The sequence below is a fragment of the Phalacrocorax aristotelis genome, chromosome 6, assembly GCF_949628215.1.
Source record: "Phalacrocorax aristotelis chromosome 6, bGulAri2.1, whole genome shotgun sequence".
Lineage (NCBI taxonomy): Eukaryota > Metazoa > Chordata > Aves > Suliformes > Phalacrocoracidae > Phalacrocorax > Phalacrocorax aristotelis.
The window spans coordinates 19,243,924-19,263,270 of NC_134281.1; the positions used below are offsets into that span (position 1 = coordinate 19,243,924).

General features: G+C 41.7%; 1 long non-coding RNA gene across 2 annotated transcripts in view; it reads right to left on the minus strand.

The window, feature by feature from the left end:
• LOC142058714 (uncharacterized) overlaps positions 1–17,726 on the minus strand; it is a 158,501-nt gene extending 140,775 nt beyond the window's left edge. For both annotated transcript variants that reach the window (XR_012661088.1, XR_012661089.1), the window contains exon 1: positions 17,474–17,726. This is a non-coding gene — a long non-coding RNA (uncharacterized LOC142058714). The remainder of the gene's footprint in view (positions 1–17,473) is intronic.
• Positions 17,727–19,347: the final 1,621 nt, after the last annotated feature.

Here is a 19,347-nt window from a genome sequence, read left to right on the forward strand (position 1 = left end):
AACAATACCAGAAGAGTTTGTCTCTGTAAAGTGCATATGTACTATATGTATTTTGAGAGACAGAGCGCTCAAATAGAAACATACACAATCTGTCTCTAAAGTAGCCAGTAACACACTAAATGGAATGAACTAACTGCCTGTATCTTGTGTCACACATAACACTCTCTACATCTTTGTGACTTCAATCTAGACCACTGATAGCCTACTACAAGTTTAACCACAGCACAAACAGAATAAATAAAAACAGTAATGGATGCAATTGTTCTATGAAATCAGATATAGAGGAAGGCCGAATTTTTTATCCTTGCCACTGTTCTGAATTGGAGAAAAACTGTAGCAGTTACCAATGTGAAGGAAAATGAGGCCAAAATTATCATGAATTGGCTTTGGAAGAAGTATTCATTTATCTTCCATCAAATCCAGTTCTCCACTGGCACAGGTAGCTGCAGAGATAGCAGTTAACTCTCCTCTACAAAACTGCTGTTCGAAAAGAAAAAAAGCCTTTGCTCTGTTATGGCTGTATTAACACAGCTAAGAAATTTCTTCAGGAATAACCTGCTGCAAACAAAAATGACACTGAAGAAGTCAACATGGTCCCCAACTCTTCCACGCAGCTAATCAATTTATGTGCTGCTAAACACCTTGGCAACACATGTGCAGCAGAAGTATGAAACCAACTGGATTAAGTTCTCTGCAACTCTACACAACCTGTCAATGTCCTAGAAATAGCTGAGAAGGTAGCCTTTTTCTCTCCATCTGATCCTACACAACAAACCATTTAAAACAATGCATTTCTTCTCCCTCTTAATGACATGTAAATATTATCACATACCAGATCTTGTACCTAACCAATAACCCAGGCAGAAGGTCCACTGCTTGTGGCAAGACACTGAATTCACTCAGCCCATTAAAACCCTGTCAAACTGCAGAGACAATACAAATAATTCAATTTTAAGATGTTCTCTTAAACAGGAAGAGTAGTCTGCCAGTAACAAGGGGCTTCTCTCTTTTCCTCCCAACTAGCAGCACCCATTTGTTATTTCTTATGGAGCTTTACTGGTCAGAAAACTGTCCCAGAGCTCCAACAACAGCCCAGGACCACTTAGCTTGTGGGCGTGATCCAATTCGCATTTAAAAAATATAAATACTGGGTTAGATTTTCTTCCTTTCATAGTTGTAGAAGCAGACAGAAAGGAGAAGTGTAGTGTCAGAAATTAAACACCTGAGTATTATGGGAAATAAAATAAATAGGATGTAACCTCCCCTTGTTGACAAAGAAACTGAAGGTAGCAAACTGCAGTGTTAATTTTTAAAACACTTGGGGGATAATTTAAAGAAATACAGACTAGAACTTTAGTTTTCAGCTGCAAGAGAATTGATAGAAGTGATAAGGAAAATTAAAGCACACATGCATAAAAAGAACATATAGAGGAAGAGTTAACACCATGTTTCTAGAAGAAAATCAGGACTCGAGAGTTCTTGGAAAGAGTCACAGAGCATATGGGCAAGAAATACACGCCTAATATAGTCTTGTTGGATTTCCATAAGGCTTCTGATCGCATGTATCAGTGAAAGTTCTTATAAAAGTAATCTACCAGGGGACAGAAATATACAAGTTGAATTGGTTAAATGTTCAGAAAAGAACGATACAAAAATAAACCCATCATCTACTCCAGGAAGCCTCCAGTGTGGTCCCACTGCTCAAGCAGCAATCATGTAGAGAACACAGATAGCATAGATTTCTGCTAAAGACTAAACTGTTCAACATATAAATAATCTGCAAAAGGGGTGAATACCAAGATGACAAAGACTGCTTATGTTAATAAAGCAGCTATAATGATAAAAACATAACTTGACTGCAGAAAATTGCAGAGTGTTCTCACAGTGCAGGGTGACTCAGAAGAGCAGGTAAAACTCCATACTGATAAATGTAAAGTAATGCATGCAGAGAAAGATGATCCTACTTTTTTTTTTTTAAACACAGTGATTGACTTTGAAAATGCTATTACCACTCAGGAATGAAATTTTGAAGTTATAATCAACAGTTCTATACACACATCAACTCCGTCTTCACTAGCAGTTAAAAATCAAATCAAATGCTAGGAATTATTAACAAAGGAATAAGTATGCTCCCTTTTCTCTCCATCGCAACAAAGCTGTCATATACTAGAAAGAGTACAGAACAGCAAAGACAATCAAAGAAATGAAATTACTTCCACTCAGATGAACAACTGAGTTCCAGTACTATGTCTGGAAAAAGAGACAGCTAAGCGTATGATGAAGATCTTGAAGATACTAGAAGTCATGGAAAAGTTAGACAGGGAACAAGTGCTCAATAGCTCTCATAATACAAGAGCTATGGGATGTCAAATGAAATTGCAGCTTCTAATTACACTGTAGAACCCATTGCCTTAGGATGTAAAAGTTTACAAAGGTTCAGAAATTAAGTGGATCACTGGAAGAGTGAGGTGTTATCATGTGCTTATCCTACTTGTAAGTATTTTCCTGGGCACCTGCTTGTGCACCGCCACAAATGAGATCTAGGTTTGGAAAAGAGTATGAATTAGGCTATACTGGGCCTAACAAGTATATTGCAACCCACTTCACAACACATGGGAATTGCATTCTGTAAGGGATTTAACTCAGATGAAGCATTACGGTATATTGTGAGCATATACTTAGACAATCAAAAAACAACACAATGTTGGAAAAATCTTCATTCTTCATAACAGAATGTTGTTTTCATCCTTTGCACCACAAGAACAGTAAGAAGAAAACTACTCAACAGACCCTGCCTAACTATAAATTACACAGCCACAAAGTGCCAGAAAAGCCAGTGTATAACTAGACTGTAAGGGTTTTTGTGCTGGTTTTGGCTGAGAAGGGGTTAATTCTCCTCACTGTGGGGGTCAGCTACCTTTCCAGCTTCCCGCGCTCTGCCGCGTGGCGGGGGGGGCGGGGCTGGGAGGGGCAGGGCCATGGTGGGGACGGCTGACCCCGACTGGCCAATGGCAGGTTCATTCCATACCATGTGACACCATGACCAGTATATTGAGGGGGGGCAGTGGCAGCGCGGGGGCGGCGCGGCGTCGGGTCGGCGGGCGGCTGCGGCGCGTGCGGTTTGTTCCGGCGGTTCGTTCCCCCTCTCCCCTCCCTTCCCCCCTCCCCCGGGGCTTTGCGCCTCTCGTTGTTCTCCTTTACATTGCATTTCTACTGTTGTTTCTTTTAATTTTCATTATTAAACTGTTCTTATCCCAACCCACGAGCGTTACCCTTCTGATTCTCTTCCCCCATCTAGCGGTGGGGGAGTGAGCGAGCGGCTGTGTGGGGCTGAGCTGCCGCTAAACCACGACAGTCTTTTTGGCGCCCAACGTGGGGCTCAAGGGTTGGAGATAACAACAGCTGCTGGTCACAGCACCATGTTGTCCTTTTTGCAGTTGGTGTTAAAAATCGGTGTTGGTTTGTTGAGTCTGCTGTGTTCTGCTGTGATTAGTAATGTTTTGCCTACAAGATTTGTTATACAAACACTCGTTTTCAGCTTTATCTGGTATTTGGGGTTTTTGCTGAAACTATTACTGTACTTTGGATACCACCTTGTTGAGGCAATTAGCAATTATACCTCCTCCTCTGAGAGATTTTATGTGGAGGAAATACAGAATAGTACCTTTGCAACTTTGTTCTATGATGTCTCTGCCTTTGTTACAACAACGTTTTTGTATCTTGAACATCCTTGGGTGGTTAAGGTGCACTTATTGTTAGTTTTTGGGCATGTTGTTTTGGTTTTGACTAAGCAACTTAAGAATATCACCCAGAAATCTGCCCCGAGGCTTGATAGTTACGAGTGGCAGGGCATGTGGGATAGCATGGGCAAATACCTAGGGCAGTGGGCACCCCCAGTGTTTTGGAGTTTCACCCCCGAACAAGTGCAGAATCCTAAAAAACTAGTAGAATATTTGGAGAAAGTATGTCGTTACGCTGGGAACTCCAGAGAGACACAGTTAACTGCAACATGCTGGGGCCTGGCCCATGCATACCGAACCCTGCTCAACAGTATTCAGTGCCCCCAGGGGGAAGAGAATGTCTCTGGATTGAAATGCAAAGTGACTGGCACTGTAGTCACTCCAGCCCTGACAACAGGCACTGCAGCCACTCAAACCCCCACAACAAGTACCGGAGCTAGCTCAGAAAATAAACCCGTACCAGTATCAGTTGCCCCCATACACAAGATGAAATATTGGAAGCGGACATCAACTCCTTTAGAACGGGATGATGAAGAACCAGGGCCATCGCGGGGAGAGGAGGGAGAAGTAATAAATGAAATAGAGACCACCCGATCCCTGTCCTTAAGTGAGTTGCGAGATATGCGAAAAGATTATAGCCGTCGTTCAGGTGAGCACATTGTCACCTGGCTGATCCGATGCTGGGATAATGGGGCCAGTAGCCTGGAACTAGAGGGAAAAGAAGCCAAACAATTGGGATCCCTTTCTGGGGAAGGGGGTGTTGACAAAGCAATTGGAAAAAAACCACAAGCCCTCAGCCTCTGGAGGCGACTCCTGTCTGGAGTGAAGGAAAGGTATCCCTTTAAAGAAGATGTTACATATCGCCCAGGAAAATGGACAACTATGGAGAAAGGCATCCAGTATCTCAGGGAATTAGCTGTGTTTGAGGTGATTTATGGTGACCTGGACGATCAACGGTCATCCAAAGATCCAGATGAAGCCGAGTGCACACGACCCATGTGGCGGAAGTTTGTACGGAGCGCACCATCTTCGCATGCAAACTTATTGGCAGTGATGTCCTGGAAAGATGACGAGACACCAACGGTGGCAGAGGTGATAGATAGACTCTGGGATTACGACACAAATATCTCTTCCTCGCTTGTCTCTGCTGTGGAGAAACTATCCCAAGAGGTCCAGCAACTCAAAGAAGATCTGTCCTACTCCCCACCTCGACAGAGCAGTGTCTCAGCTGTTAGGAATAAGCGTCCTTTGGCTCAAAGAAGGGGATGCACACCACGGGCCACCCTATGGTTCTACCTGCGTGACCACGGAGAGGACATGATGAGGTGGGATGGCAAGCCTACTTTGACCCTACAGGCACAAGTACATGAACTGCAAGGAAGAACAGTCACTCAGGGAGGATCTTCCAGGAAAGCTGCTGCTCCAGTTTCCAGCGAGCAAGTCCCCAGACAGAGGAGTAGAAGCGCAGACTTTATTTCTAAGTGTAATAGAGGGACTCCTGATTCACATTTACAGGAAGTGAGTTGTGACTGCCGTGATCAGGACTAGAGGGGCCCTGCCTCCAGCCGGGTGGAGGAAAGGGATAACCGGGCTTACTGGACTGTGTGGATCCGATGGCCTGGCACGTCCGACCCACAGGAGTATAAAGCTTTAGTGGACACCGGCGCACAGTGCACCTTAATGCCATCAAACTATATAGGGGCAGAACCCATCAGCATTGCTGGAGTGACAGGGGGATCCCAAGAGCTAACTGTATTGGAGGCCTGGCAAATTGACTATATCACACTCCCACAGACCCGCTAAGGCAAGCGCCATGTGCTTACAATGGTAGAAACGACGACTGGCTGGCTGGAAACATATCCTGTCCCCCACGCCACGGCCCGCAACACTATCCTGGGTCTTGAGAAACAAGTCCTGTGGCGACATGGCACCCCAGAGAGAATTGAGTCAGACAACGGGACTCATTTCTGAAATAGCCTCATAGACACCTGGGCCAAAGAGCACGGCATTGAGTGGGTGTATCACATCCCCTATCACGCACCAGCCTCTGGGAAAATTGAACGGTACAATGGACTGTTAAAAACCACACTGAGAGCAATGGGGGGTGGGACATTCAGGCACTGGGATACACATTTAGCAAAAGCCACGTGGTTAGTCAACACGAGGGGATCTGCCAACCGAGCTGGCCCTGCCCAGTCAGAAATCCTACATACTGTGGAAGGGGATAGAGTCCCTGTAGTGCACACAAAAAGTATGCTGGGCAAAACAGTCTGGGTTCTTCCTGCCTCCGGCAAAGGCAAACCCATTCATGGGATTGCTTTTGCTCAAGGACCTGGGTGCACTTGGTGGGTGATGCGGGAGGATGGAGAAATCCTATGTGTGCCTCAAGGGGATTTGATTTTGGGTGAAAACAGTCAAGGAACTGAATGGCACAATGTGAACTGCTGTATAATACTGTGTGTCACCTCTGTGTTGTATCAATGATATCAGAGTACGAGCCTCCCAACCCATGGAAGATCAACTATGAAACAAGCCGTGCAGCAGTGATGGAACGATGACTGACTCGGTATGCAGCAACCCAACGCCACACACCATCTCTCCCACCCGGAAAGACTGATACAACAGATGGAGCCCAGAGTCATGGACTGCGTGAACTCAATGGACATTTGAATGGACATTTTACAGGGAAGGTCCATGAACTAAGGGAATGATGTCTGTGTATTATGTTAAAGGATGGGAAGGGGAGGGGTGGTGGTTGGTACGGTTGTATTGCATCATATGGGACCTGGGCATGGTGTAAATGGTATGGAATAAGGGGTGGAGAATGTGCTGGTTTTGGCTGAGAAGGGGTTAATTCTCCTCACCGTGGGGGTCAGCTACCTTTCCAGCTTCCTGCGCTCTGCCGCGTGGCGGGGGGGGGCGGGGGAAGCTGGGAGGGGCAGGGCCATGGTGGGGACGGCTGACCCCGACTGGCCAATGGCAGGTTCATTCCATACCATGTGACACCATGACCAATATATTGAGGGGGGGCAGTGGCAGCGCGGGGGCGGCTGCGGCGCGTGCGGTTTGTTTCGGCGGTTCGTTCCCCCTCTCCCCTCCCTTCCCCCTCCCCCAGGGCTTTGCACCTCTCGTTGTTCTCCTTTACATTGCATTTCTACTGTTGTTTCTTTTAATTTTCATTATTAAACTGTTCTTATCCCAACCCACGAGCGTTACCCTTCTGATTCTCTCCCTCATCTACCGGTGGGGAGTGAGCAAGCGGCTGTGTGGGGCTGAGCTGCCGCTAAACCACAACAGTTTTGTCTCCAGTTTTACGAAAGCAGATTAAGAAATTAACTATGATAAAAACAGAACAGTAACGGGACAAACAATTTTGTCCCAGTCTGGAATCATAAGAGACCTAAACCAGAAGACAATATAGTACCAACTCCAGGTTAAATGATTTTTCATATCAGATATTTCCTCTTACAAAGTACTAAGAACATTCCTTGCTTTATTGCTATTTATTGGGGGTTTTTTAAATGTATAGGAAAATGCTGCTGTTGAATTCTTAGACTACTACTTTGTTTCCAGGATTAACACTGGAGCAACAAACATTCTCAGCCTTACTTTAATTCTGGAGCCAGAGATAGCACCATCTGCTTTGACAGCACAGCTATGTATAGGAGATATTATCATAAACTCGTAACAGCTTGTTCATGTTATTTATATTTCAATGAAATCAAGCCAATTCAAGGTAGCAATTTGCCTGCAAAACAATCTGACTGCCAGGCACTCCTAGTATGACTATTGGATAGCTATGGAAACTGAGGCAACTGTCCTGGTTTCAGCTGGAATAGAGTTAAATTTCTTCATCGCAGTTGTTATGGGGCTGTATTTTGGATTTGCGCTGAAAACAGTGTTGATAACATGGAGATTGAGTTGTTGCTAAGTAGCACTTACACTGGTCCAGGACTTTTTCAGCTTCCCGCTCTGCACTGGGTGCATAAGAAGCCAGGAGGGGACACAGCTGGGACAGCTGACCTCAACTGACCCAAGGGATAGTCCATACCATATGACGTCATGCTCACCATACAAAGCTGGAGGAAGAAGGAAGGGGGGGACATTTGGAGTGATGGCATTTGTCTTCACAAGTAACTGTTACGCGTGATGGAGCCCTGCTTTCCTGGGGATGGCTGAACACCTGCCTGCCCATAGGAAGGAGTGAATGAATTCGTTGTTTTGCTTTGTTTGCACACATGGCTTTTGGTTTATCTGTTAAACTGTCTTTATCTCAACTCACGAGTTTTCTCACTTTTACTCTTTTGATTCTCTCCCCCATCCTGGTGGGGGGAGTGAGTGGCTGTGGTGCTTGGTTGCTGACGGGGGCTAAACCACGAAAACAGCAGAACAAATATTTGTTTATTGACTCAAAAAGAGAGTGGCAGAATGAGTAATATAACTTAATTCCTGTATTTAATAGCAAACCTCACTCTCTGCAAAGCAGCCATATAACTTCCCAACCAAGCGAAAAATCCTACAGCAATAGTCATCATAGGCTTCTTTCTTCCAGACTTGATCCTTTGAGGTTGGTCAAGTTCTGATTACCTACCTATACAGAAGACAAGGGCAAAGAGCAATATAACCTGCAGTTTAGACCACCTGTGATATACTTCTGGTTCCACCACTACCCTGCTGCATTGCCTTGAGCACTCACTCTACCTCACATAGCTGAGCATGGCTTCACATCCCACCTTCTGCCTCTAAATAGTGCCCTAGGTAGGCTGTAAGCTCTTCTGGGTCAAGGACTGTGCTTTTACACTCTGCAGCACCACTACTTAGCAAAGCTGGGTCTTCAGTATGGTAAAAGCCCTTTGGCCTATGCCCAATAGAAACAGGACATGACAAGGATCCCTTCATGTATGCAGAGGGAGGAAAATAGGTAATTGGCCAGGGATTAAAGGTTTAAAAAAAAAATCCTCTTTATTCACACATGTGGAATATTCCCAACACCAAAAAGGTATTCCACCTGCAAGAGAAAGACTGTCCAAAAAATACCACATAAAGGAAACTGGGATGGTCGTGTGACCACTGTAGTGTTACAGGCAGGTCCCACTGGAAGCACAGACTGTTCTGCCAGCACAAAACCACATGGCAGGGTGAGCATGAAGGTCACTGAACACTCCTTGAATTCTCTCCCCCTCCTGAAACACCTGGCCTAAATAACTCTGCATCAGAAAGAAAAACAATAATTCACTAAACATTCAACTTCCCTTACCTGTGGGGGAATACGTGATGGTCTCAAGGCAGATGAGAGTACAGGGCAGGGGGGGGGAAGAACAAGACAAGCGAGCACACCTGTTCCCCAAGCTCAGGGCATTTCCTGGACAGGTAGGAAGAACAGGGAGCAGAGCTCATATTCATGGGTAAGCTAACTTTTTATTTTAATATAAAGAACACAACGGAGGGCTTGAAATATTTGGGAAAAGTCAGTATCCAAACTCTATCTTCACAAACCTAAGCAGAAATTAACACAAGACACCTTTAAGAACTTTTGCCTATGACCGTGGAATAAGGGACACTTTTGTGTGTTTGAAGAGGTCATTAGTAGCAAGTAAACCATAGGACATAGAGGCCATGCCACCGGGTGCGTTGTTCCCCCCCCTTTTTTAAGCACTTTCTACAATTAGTTTAAGCAACAATATCCAAAATGGCTTTCAGCTAGAAAGATCTTTTAAAGTAGATGTTACAACTCAGCAAATAGAAGACTATTTACAAATGTTTATGACTTATTTACAGACACTCATGCAAATAGAGTGTTCTCTGTAAGAATTTGACAGAAACTTAAAGCAATGGATGAATTTTCTGTGATGAGCATATCTGACACTTTGGAGGTTAGAATGTAGTCCAGGCTAGAACAGAAGTAGCACATGAAAGGCCTTGGAGTCAGCTAACTGCAAGAAATCTTGTATCAAAGGCCTTACGCTACTAGTCCCACCAGTAAGTACATATTGTAGCTATGAAATATGGTAATTTTTTTTTTTTTTAAACTCCTCCTGAATTTTTCTCAAATCCATACGTTTGACAAGTTGGTTCATTAGGGGAAGTGGGTCCTTACATCAGGAATGCTAAAGGTTTAAATGCAAGAGGCCTTGGCAGGAAGAGCCCTTGTGGATGGTTGTAAACACTAACACCAAGAAAGAAAAAAAAGAGAGATAAGGCCATTAGCAGCTTTAGTGTCTCCCTGTACATTCCCCTGGGTAAACACTTGAAAATCGAAAGAAACAAGGAAATGCTCACAGAGTCCATGTTCGTTTCATGTCAAGAACGAGAGAGAGATTTGGTGGAGACCTGCATTTCTCTGCATTCTTTAATTCAGCCCTACAAGACTCCATTTTAGTTTCATTTTCAGATTTAATAGGTTTCTGAGGGACAGCCTCAGGAAACCTGCTATAAAAAGTAGGGACTTTGATTACATTACTGTCAATATTTTAGGTTCAAAAGACAGACATAGGAGCTTACTCAACCTTACTACAAACAAATACCACAATTTAAACTGCACTGTCAACACTGCAATAAACCTTTTAAAAAGCAGAACACCAGCCATACAACTTTTTGATCTCTAAGATACATTTGTATGTATGCACTGTATTTAGGATAGAGTTTTAAAATTCAAATCCACTTTAATTCAAAGACAGTTTCATTACTTCAGTAAGAGCAAGATCAGATTCTAAAACTAGTATGTAATCAAGTTGTGCATGACTACCTCATTAAGTGCTTTTTTACAGCTGTAGCCTTATGTTACAGCAACAGATAAAGCAATCCCCGTTAACACGCTCTAGAACCAAAGCTACAGCGTGACTCTGTCTGTTCTCAGCAGCACAGGATGTCCAGAAATCAAACTAAAACCAGGAGCCTAAATTTTCAGTTTGCAATTTCCTCTGTGAAGAGATCAGGCAATGCCTTTGATTTGAGCATCCAACTAACTTTTGAGCACTCAGACTGCAGACTAATCTTGTATCTCAAGTCAATTTACTTAAGGGCATTAAATGCTTTTAAAGAAAAGTAGTTATACCAACACACACACAGAGTTCCCACCATCATGTCATTGCACAGTGCCTTGTGTCAGCATGTGTGAAGAAACACACGTTATATGGGTGTAGCATAAACAACTAATGAAATGAGACCACTCCTGTTTTGTCTACACCAGCAAGACAGCCACAGCTAACTTTTAAAGTAAGTCCTCCTGCCCCCATAACTAGCCACCACAGGTTACTTGCTTCTAATGCAGCACTCATTTCCACACCAAATATTACAGTAACTTGCCTGCATCCCACCATAGACAAAATTATGTACAGAGCTTGTACAGAGCTGCTGGCACAGCTAAAACCAGCAGAGCAATGAACAGAAGTAAAACAATGGGATTTTACAGAGCATTTCTCATACCCCGATCTTCCTCAATATATTGTATCTGCTTCTTTCTGTTTAAGTGGACAGCAACACACCACCCCCCGTGGCCCACAGGAACCAAAGGTCATTTGGTATGTCAGGGAAAAGGCACATTTTCAACATTTACAGTAATTGGGATCTTTAAGCTGCAAGTACTACATTAGTCATCTCCATACTAGAAGACCTTTTCCATGCAGCACAACATCCAAAATACACAAGGGAAATGGTAATTAGAGCTAACACTAGGCCAACCTCCCAGCATCACGAGGTTTGCAATGTGCTCCAGTTCATGAATAAGAATTTGGCTTTGTTTCCTGTAAATGTAAACATACTTTGCCTTCCCCACCTCAGCAGTATCAGATTTTAGATTATTTTCAAAACACCTGCCATCTTTTTTAAGCAATGGAGAAGTGAGTAAACCTGAGAGTTACATGTATTGGGCTGCCTCTGAAACAGTACTTAGACCTGAAGGTCTACTTCTATAAGCAACTCACTTTTACACAAAGCATCCCTTTTCCTCCCTTCCCTCCCTTTCATCCCTCTTCCTTCCCCTCACCCCTCCCAATTTTCCTAAAATGAATATACACCAAATGGATAAAGCAGTTGAATTCATTAACATTTAAGGTTATGCCTTACATAGAAGTAATAGATAGTTATGCCTTACATAGAATAAGTGATGAAGTGAGAGTATTTCAGATACTAAGGTCTGCAAGCCTGAGTTCTTCTATTTAAGAACAGTGTAAGTTATATGCAAATATGGCACTGCAAAGGACTCCATTTAAGTATAAACTCATCACCTTGTGCCAAATAAAAGCTTTTTTCCTACTCATCCTCTCAGTATGAGCATTCTTCATGTGAACTTGTGATCTAGTTAAAATTTCTTTTTTACAGTAATGGGTAAAGTTATATAAATGCACTTTAAAACTGAATAAAGTCTTGCAACACACAATTAGAGCTGCCAGTGTTCACAGTGCCCCAAATGTACAAAATCTAGAGTCATCAAAACCACCTTCCAATTTCCTATCACTATTCCTTCACCTTCCCACACTGCATTTCACATTATCATCTTTTAAGTGCTTACATTGGTCTGCATTTTTTTGTTGGACATGAGGGAATCAAGAGCTTATGTTTAAAATTTAATGCAGGAAGGTTGATACTAGAATCATCTGTAGCCTGAAAAAGGTACCAAAATCCAAACTCTACTCAGCTCGCAACTGCAACCTGACACAGAGTTCCTAAGTGCATCTGGGGAACTCGTTTAACCTTCCTGCCCCATCTGTACTCACCTACCAGATACTTTGCTTCTATTCCAATGCTGCAAGTTACTGACATTTAAAGGGAAAAATCTGCATTACTGGAAATGTTCAAAGCTAAAAGTACTCCTCCATCTTTCAATTCTCTGAAGAGCTATAAAGTCTGGACTGAAAAAGGGATATTCTGAAAGCAGTCAAACGAGACTGCCTCTACAGGCGAGATCTATACAAAATAAATGAGAATGCTTGGGGGGGGGGGGGGACGACAGGGAGGGGAAATCTAAGCAAGGCACCAGACATCAGATGGAATACATATCCTAAACACTCCTGTAAAAATAGCAGGTTACCATGCTGTACTTTTGGAAAGTCACCACTCTGGGACCAGTTTTTGCCGATAATACATGTCCGTCTGTAGTTCAGTTACCTGATCAATCTAAATTACACAGCTTCTCCCCTGTGATTTCAGCCTCCTTCAACTAATCCTGATTAGTCTTCCCAGTACTTCTTATTTAATGGTTCAGACTGGCAGCACCTAACTCAAGAGCTTAGTAATAGTGTCAAGTCCCCTAATGCATACCTGAGAGAAATAATCAGAGTCCCTTCGCACAAAGGCAGACACTAAGTGAAGCAAACACAGTGACAAAGATAAATGGGGTGAAAAAAAAGTCTACTGCTTTCATACTAGTGTAATTAATGGGAGAAGCTCGCTTACCACAATCTAACAGGTAATTCTAGCACGGACAATGGAAATTAAAAACTGCAGAAAAAGACGATATATATACCCAGCTACTCTTACAGCATGCAGTTTTATTTGACAAAGAACTTTAGAGTTCCACAGCAACTGACTAAAATAATTTTCTTGCACTACTGAAAATGTTAGCTTTCTTCATTTGCAATTATGGCACACCAATACTATTTTTAGTTTGGTTTGATGAGGATCCCTATACTTGTAGAAGGGACTGCTTTGACCAATAGTGCAGATACTTCTTTCTTCTGCAAGAGGTGAAAGGATTGTTTTAAAATAACCCTTTCTCTCATAAGTAGACAAAATAATTGAAATAAAAACTTATATAATAAGACTTCTAATTAACCCATTTGTCACCAACTCCTCTGTTACCAACCAATGTGTTCAATTCATTAAAACGAATTGCCTCATTACATTTAGCACAAATTATGAGAAGTGTGAAGCTTTAACGCTGTAAGGCAATAGAAAGTCTTCCTTGTGGAAAAGTTCCTAGTTGCCTAGAAAATCAGTTAGCAGCACAGGCTGTTCAGTAGATCATTCACTCCATCTTTTGGCAGAAGAAAGGACTGCAGTGCTATTGGGTTCCCTCTTCCTCCCCTACTCTACCAACTGTTGGAAACCCAGACCGGTGCGTTACAAAAGGCCTTACAATGTTGTTTGTCCCACAAGCTGAAAGCTTATTATTGCACATCTGACATTTAGAAAATTAATTTAGACATCCAATAGTGATGCCTTGCATAAAACGATGCTGCTCAAGAGCACCAAGTCTCAGCTAAGAACTTCATGCAATAGTGAGCTGGAAGCGACTGCAAGCTCACACAGGATCCAGCCTGGTAGGTCTCGAGGTCTCTGTCCTCACTGAAATATCCAAAATTTTTTGCTGACTTAATTCATTCAAATAACAAGATCCATACCAAAAATAAGAACGTCAGAACATCTTTGCAGGCACTTTTTAAAAAAAAAATGTACATTAAATAATACTTTGACAAACATAAAAATATTATTACAGATGAAGGAAGCCACTTCATTCATTCATTATTCTCTAATATTTCCTGGGGGAAAAGAATTATCTTTTGCTACCAAGTCTTTCATTAGCAGCCATGCAAAACCAAAGCAATAAACAAAAATGCAGAATTATTAAAAATAAGCATGTCATGGTGCTTTTTCTTTTTAAACTGTAAAAAAATAAACAGAAGGCTGACAGAACAAGTAAACAGTTAACACAGCATTTTGCACAGTTTAAATAACAAAGACAACTCCCAGTTAAGTAAACATCCAAAAAGCTATGTGGACCACCACAGAAGAAAATAAAATAATTTAAGGTAAGCATCACTTCTTTGTTATGGGAAATACTTTCATATAACTGTTAACAGGACATTGTTATTATACTGTATTGCTTTAGGCCGTATTAGCATTATGTGTGGTAATATAACCCATGATTGCAAAAAGCAGTTAAATGGGCTTACACGGAGCTATTTCCCAGTATTCTTCATTTGAATAACACCCGTTTTCTTCATTTACCGTAAGACAACAGCATTAAGAAATTCTTATTCACAAATCTATTTATAGAAACATAAAAATTGAATGCTTCAATAAGAAGCTAAATTTTTATTAAATGTGTTCTTAGAACTCTTGATTCTCTCAATTAAAGTAGCCCTAATTCTGCAACACAGAAACCTGGGACAGAAATACCCATGAGTGAGGCAGAAGCCACACCACTCATCTGAATTCCAATGCCAGCTTGATCTCTGACTGCACCTCACACTCCTGACAGGGAAAGGAAGGATTGGGGGAACCCAAAATTTGACTAGGGTTTACCTGTAATTTTAGAAGCGAAAAGTGCACAGAGAAATTCTTAATTGACTGAAAACTGTTTACCAAAAACAGCTTGGGGGAGAAAAAACACTTTGTACCTCACAGCTATAGACCAGAACATATAAATGGGGAAAAAAAAAATATGTACAGCCTCACAAGTATTTCCAGTAAGTAGCAAAGCTTACTTTTATAAATGGAGGTCACAAATACCAGCTTAATTAAATCATTCAACTATGATCAAAATTGGAGTAAAATAAAAATTGTATCTTCACACTAAGAAGTAAACGAGAACTACAAGCAAGTTACTAAACTCTTCATTACTCTAAGAAGTCAAACATTAATTAAGAAAATTAATTTCACACTTTTATGCTAGAGGATATAGGCAGTAAGTCTTGTACAACAGGAGAAAGAGAACCCAAAACCTGAGAGAGAAACATCCAGAGAACAAGGAAATCTGATGTCTGGCGATCAGGTTCAGTGCTAAGCAAATACAACTATTGGACAGGCAGCATATGCAGGCAGAGATGAGGGGAGAGGTACAGAAGAGATGGAGGGAAAGGGAAGGTGGGGAAAAAAAAAAAAACATAAAACAATACACTGTGTGGAGGGGAACAGAAGTGTATCCAGTTAAAGCCATTAAAACACACAACTGTGCTGAAACAAAGCAATTGTGATAAATGACACAGAGATGTTACATGATTACAAATAGGCAGGGAAATGTTCTCAAGCTCACAATTCATGAAGTAAAATGCTTGAACTTTAGTTCATGAACTAAAATGAAAGTTAGGGAAAGAGCAACAGTTTCAAAACATGCAGATGCCTAAGGAAGAGCCAGGCACACCCACCCCCGCCCCCCAAAAGAGTAATTTAGTTTTTACTATTAGGAATAATTGCTCTTTACTAAAAAGGCTAAGACAACTCTTCAGTATCCGATACCAGCTGCTGACGCCATGTACTTCACCAAGCCTTTTTGCAGGTTACTTAGGTTAAAAGGAAACTCAGTTAAAGCTTCCCCATTCCACTGTGCTTACAATCAGAAAGTTCATCTGCTGAGCGTGAGAAATATTTCTGTCATGCCTCAACTTTGCATTTAATTTCAGATTAGAAGCTCCAAAGAGCAGGGTTAATCAGAAAGCCTGAGTGACAGCATCTGCCAAGACAACACATCCTTATGGAGCCAATGAGCCATCCCTGTCCATTTTAATTTGGGTTTAAGTATCAGAAGAATTTTGGATAATACCTATAGCATGTTAAAATCCTTAATCAGTAAATAGAAAGGGGAGCAGTGTTTTCCAGCACAGAGTTCCAGCTATACAATCTACAGTACATTCTGCACCTTTATGTAGGCTAATTTTACTGCCTCTCAGACATGAAGGCTTCGCTGTCACTTCCAGAGAGATACCTATTCCAGATAGATTTAAATGAGAAGCAAATCAGAATATTGTAATTTAGGAAAAATTCCTGCCAACTGTTGCAGTTTTACCATATGCCAGCTGTACACTGCTAACCTATCTCATCCCTTCCTCCTTTTCCATGCCTTTCAGGTTCTTGTAGACTGCCAAAATTCTTTCCCATCCTTGCATGTATTTAGCAAAGATCTATACAACCATCTCTTGCTGCATCACCAGCTGCAGGGCAAATCCACAGTGCCATCTAAGCACACACAATTAAGATAGACATTCCAGAGCTAGTATGCAAAAATAAGCCAAGTGGCAAGATAGTTGCAGCTGCACAGGTCTCAGCCCAGCCTACCTTTCCAAGAGCCTCAGCCAGGTCAGGTGCTTCTAAACTTGAATGAATCCAGCACTCTCATAGCTGAGCTGTTACCAGTAATGGGCTAGCTGCACTGGATTTAGCTTGGCTCTATTTTCACAAATTGAACAAATGTCTTGCTGTTTAGATGCAGCCTGAAAAATTCCACCCCCGAAAAGGGTGCAGTTTTTTTAAAATTTCAAAACTTTTTTTCTCCCCAGCCTCCTTCCATGCTTTATCCACTTTTCTGATTATCGTCATATTGTCAACTCTGCAGTGATGAAATGTCCTGACCAAGAGGCCAAGTTCTAGCTGCAAAGTCACCCACATACTGCAACAGAAGACAGTTCTTACAGTAAAATCACCTATCCACTTACTGCCTCCTCTTTGCCCTCCAGAAATGCTGATATCTTTAGTAGCTGATAACAGTTTCACCGGTATAATCAGATGCTTTCGGTTTTAAATATACCAATCAGGATCTGAGCAGTTCTGTCAATAGAGTCTAAAGATTTCACATTTGTCTTGAACCTTCCACCATCAACAAGTTGAATCAACTCATTTGAGACTCATTCAGAGCAAAAATTCAGTTTTCATGCCTATCCATAAGCACAACAGCTTTACAGATTTAATTCTGCTCCTGCTTTAAAGAATTCAGCAGTAAGATGAAGCAATGAAAGACTGGATTGATGAAACACAAAAGGGAACAAGATAAAACACCATTTTGCAACAGGCAAACTCACAGAGAAAAAGTCACGTTACGTGGACTGAAGCGACTTCCTCTGGTTCTACATTAATTTCCAGCAGTCCATTTGCCAGCTCTCGGGCACCAACATGTGTCTTCTAGCCTCTTGTATCACACTTTCCTCCATTACTTCTGGACTGTCAGGGTTCATGAATTTTTCCATCTGGGTTTGAACATTTTTCCCACCTGAATATCTAGCTACAGCTCTACAACTTGAGTGTGTTTAACTATTTTCAACATCTGGTTTCAGTTCCCTCTGCTGTAAAACAAGACGAAACCACTGCTATCACCTCCCCTCCCACCCTGCGCCCGAAGGCAAGAGTGTGGTTTTCTTGTTCATTTTTGCATCTTACCGTCCCCGCTTGCCTTCTCATTCCCCTTTAGAAGATGGCTGCAAAATGACTGCATTTCAGTATTTCAGAAGAAACAGGAAATAGACTTTCTACACAGTGCAGGATCACCCACTCAGACAAGCACACGCAACTGTCCAAACAGCAGGCAGCACATACAGGCAGCAAGGTTTCAAACACAAGCCCAAGTATAAAAATGGATGAGCAAGAGCACACAACCCTGGAAGGAGCAGAGGGAAGCCAAGAGCACAAAACCTACTGAGCAAACACTGGCTGATAAAACATTTATTTGATGGCTTCCTAACTGCTCTCTTCCTATGTTATTCTCTTCTTGTTCATTTTGGGGAAAGAAGGGTAGCTTTTCTGACACTATTAATACAGCACATCATGACAACCTCCTGGTATAAGCTTCAGCACCTCCTTCATCTTTCATTTTGGGAAAGCAGTGATTCTCATTAGGGATCTTGGATGTGTTCTAGAATAGCAGAAACATCTCTTCAAGGACCAAATCATTTTATGTCAGTCCAAAATGTATTAGCTACCTAATATGTAGGAGGGAGAAACACACTTTTAGGAAAGCCTGTATGCATTACATACAGGATCCAAAACTGTGCCTTTAAGAAGCCAGACCTGCACTTCAGGAAGCAACACAAAGGTGCAGACATGTAGCCAAACAAGGTGGTGAAGAACAAAGTTTTAGAAGAAACAATGTCAGGAAACAAAGCTAACTTCCCCAAGACAGAAGCAGTGATATGTTACAAAAGGGTATCAAACACACAAAAAGAAAAAAAAATGTTTTTCACCTAAGTTCAAAATCCTTCTTTTATAACTACGTCTTTTTATACCTGATGACTACCAATCTGGCATTTCAAATAACAAATATCCTAGGGAAAACAGATTCTTGTCTAGTTTATAGATTCTATGAAAACAAGAAGTTTGTCGTTGAATTTGAAGCTAAGTAATTCCTCTTTGTTCCCTAATACACATATACGAAAAAGTAGAAGTATGAAGTCAGTTCTACCACTCTTCAATAGTTGTGATACAGCAATAGTCCTGCTTTATGACTTTAAAAAAAAATTTTTAAGTGTTCACAGAAGGCTGCCAGGGAAAGAGAAATTGTTAAATATTTTGGTATTTGCACCCTACTTCTACACCCAAGATCACCCAAGAGTCACACCTTCAGAAAGAAAAAATGTCTAAGAGAAACAAATACTTACTAGGAGAGATATGTTTCACATTGAATGCCCAAGCGATCAAACTAAAGTTCAGAAGAAATATTTTGGGCTGACAACTGGAATTGAATACTGAGCCATATATTCCTTTCCTCTCTACATACATAAATACAAAGTACAGTGAAAATGCAATTGTGCAAACCAAGGACAAGCTACTCTAATCGTACGGAAAGCGTCAGGATGATGAACCACATAAGCACAGAATTAAATCAAAGGTAATGGCCACTAGCTGGTATTTAACTTACTTTCATTTCTCTTCTCTTTCCATTTTTCTACCTAGCCTGCTCAGC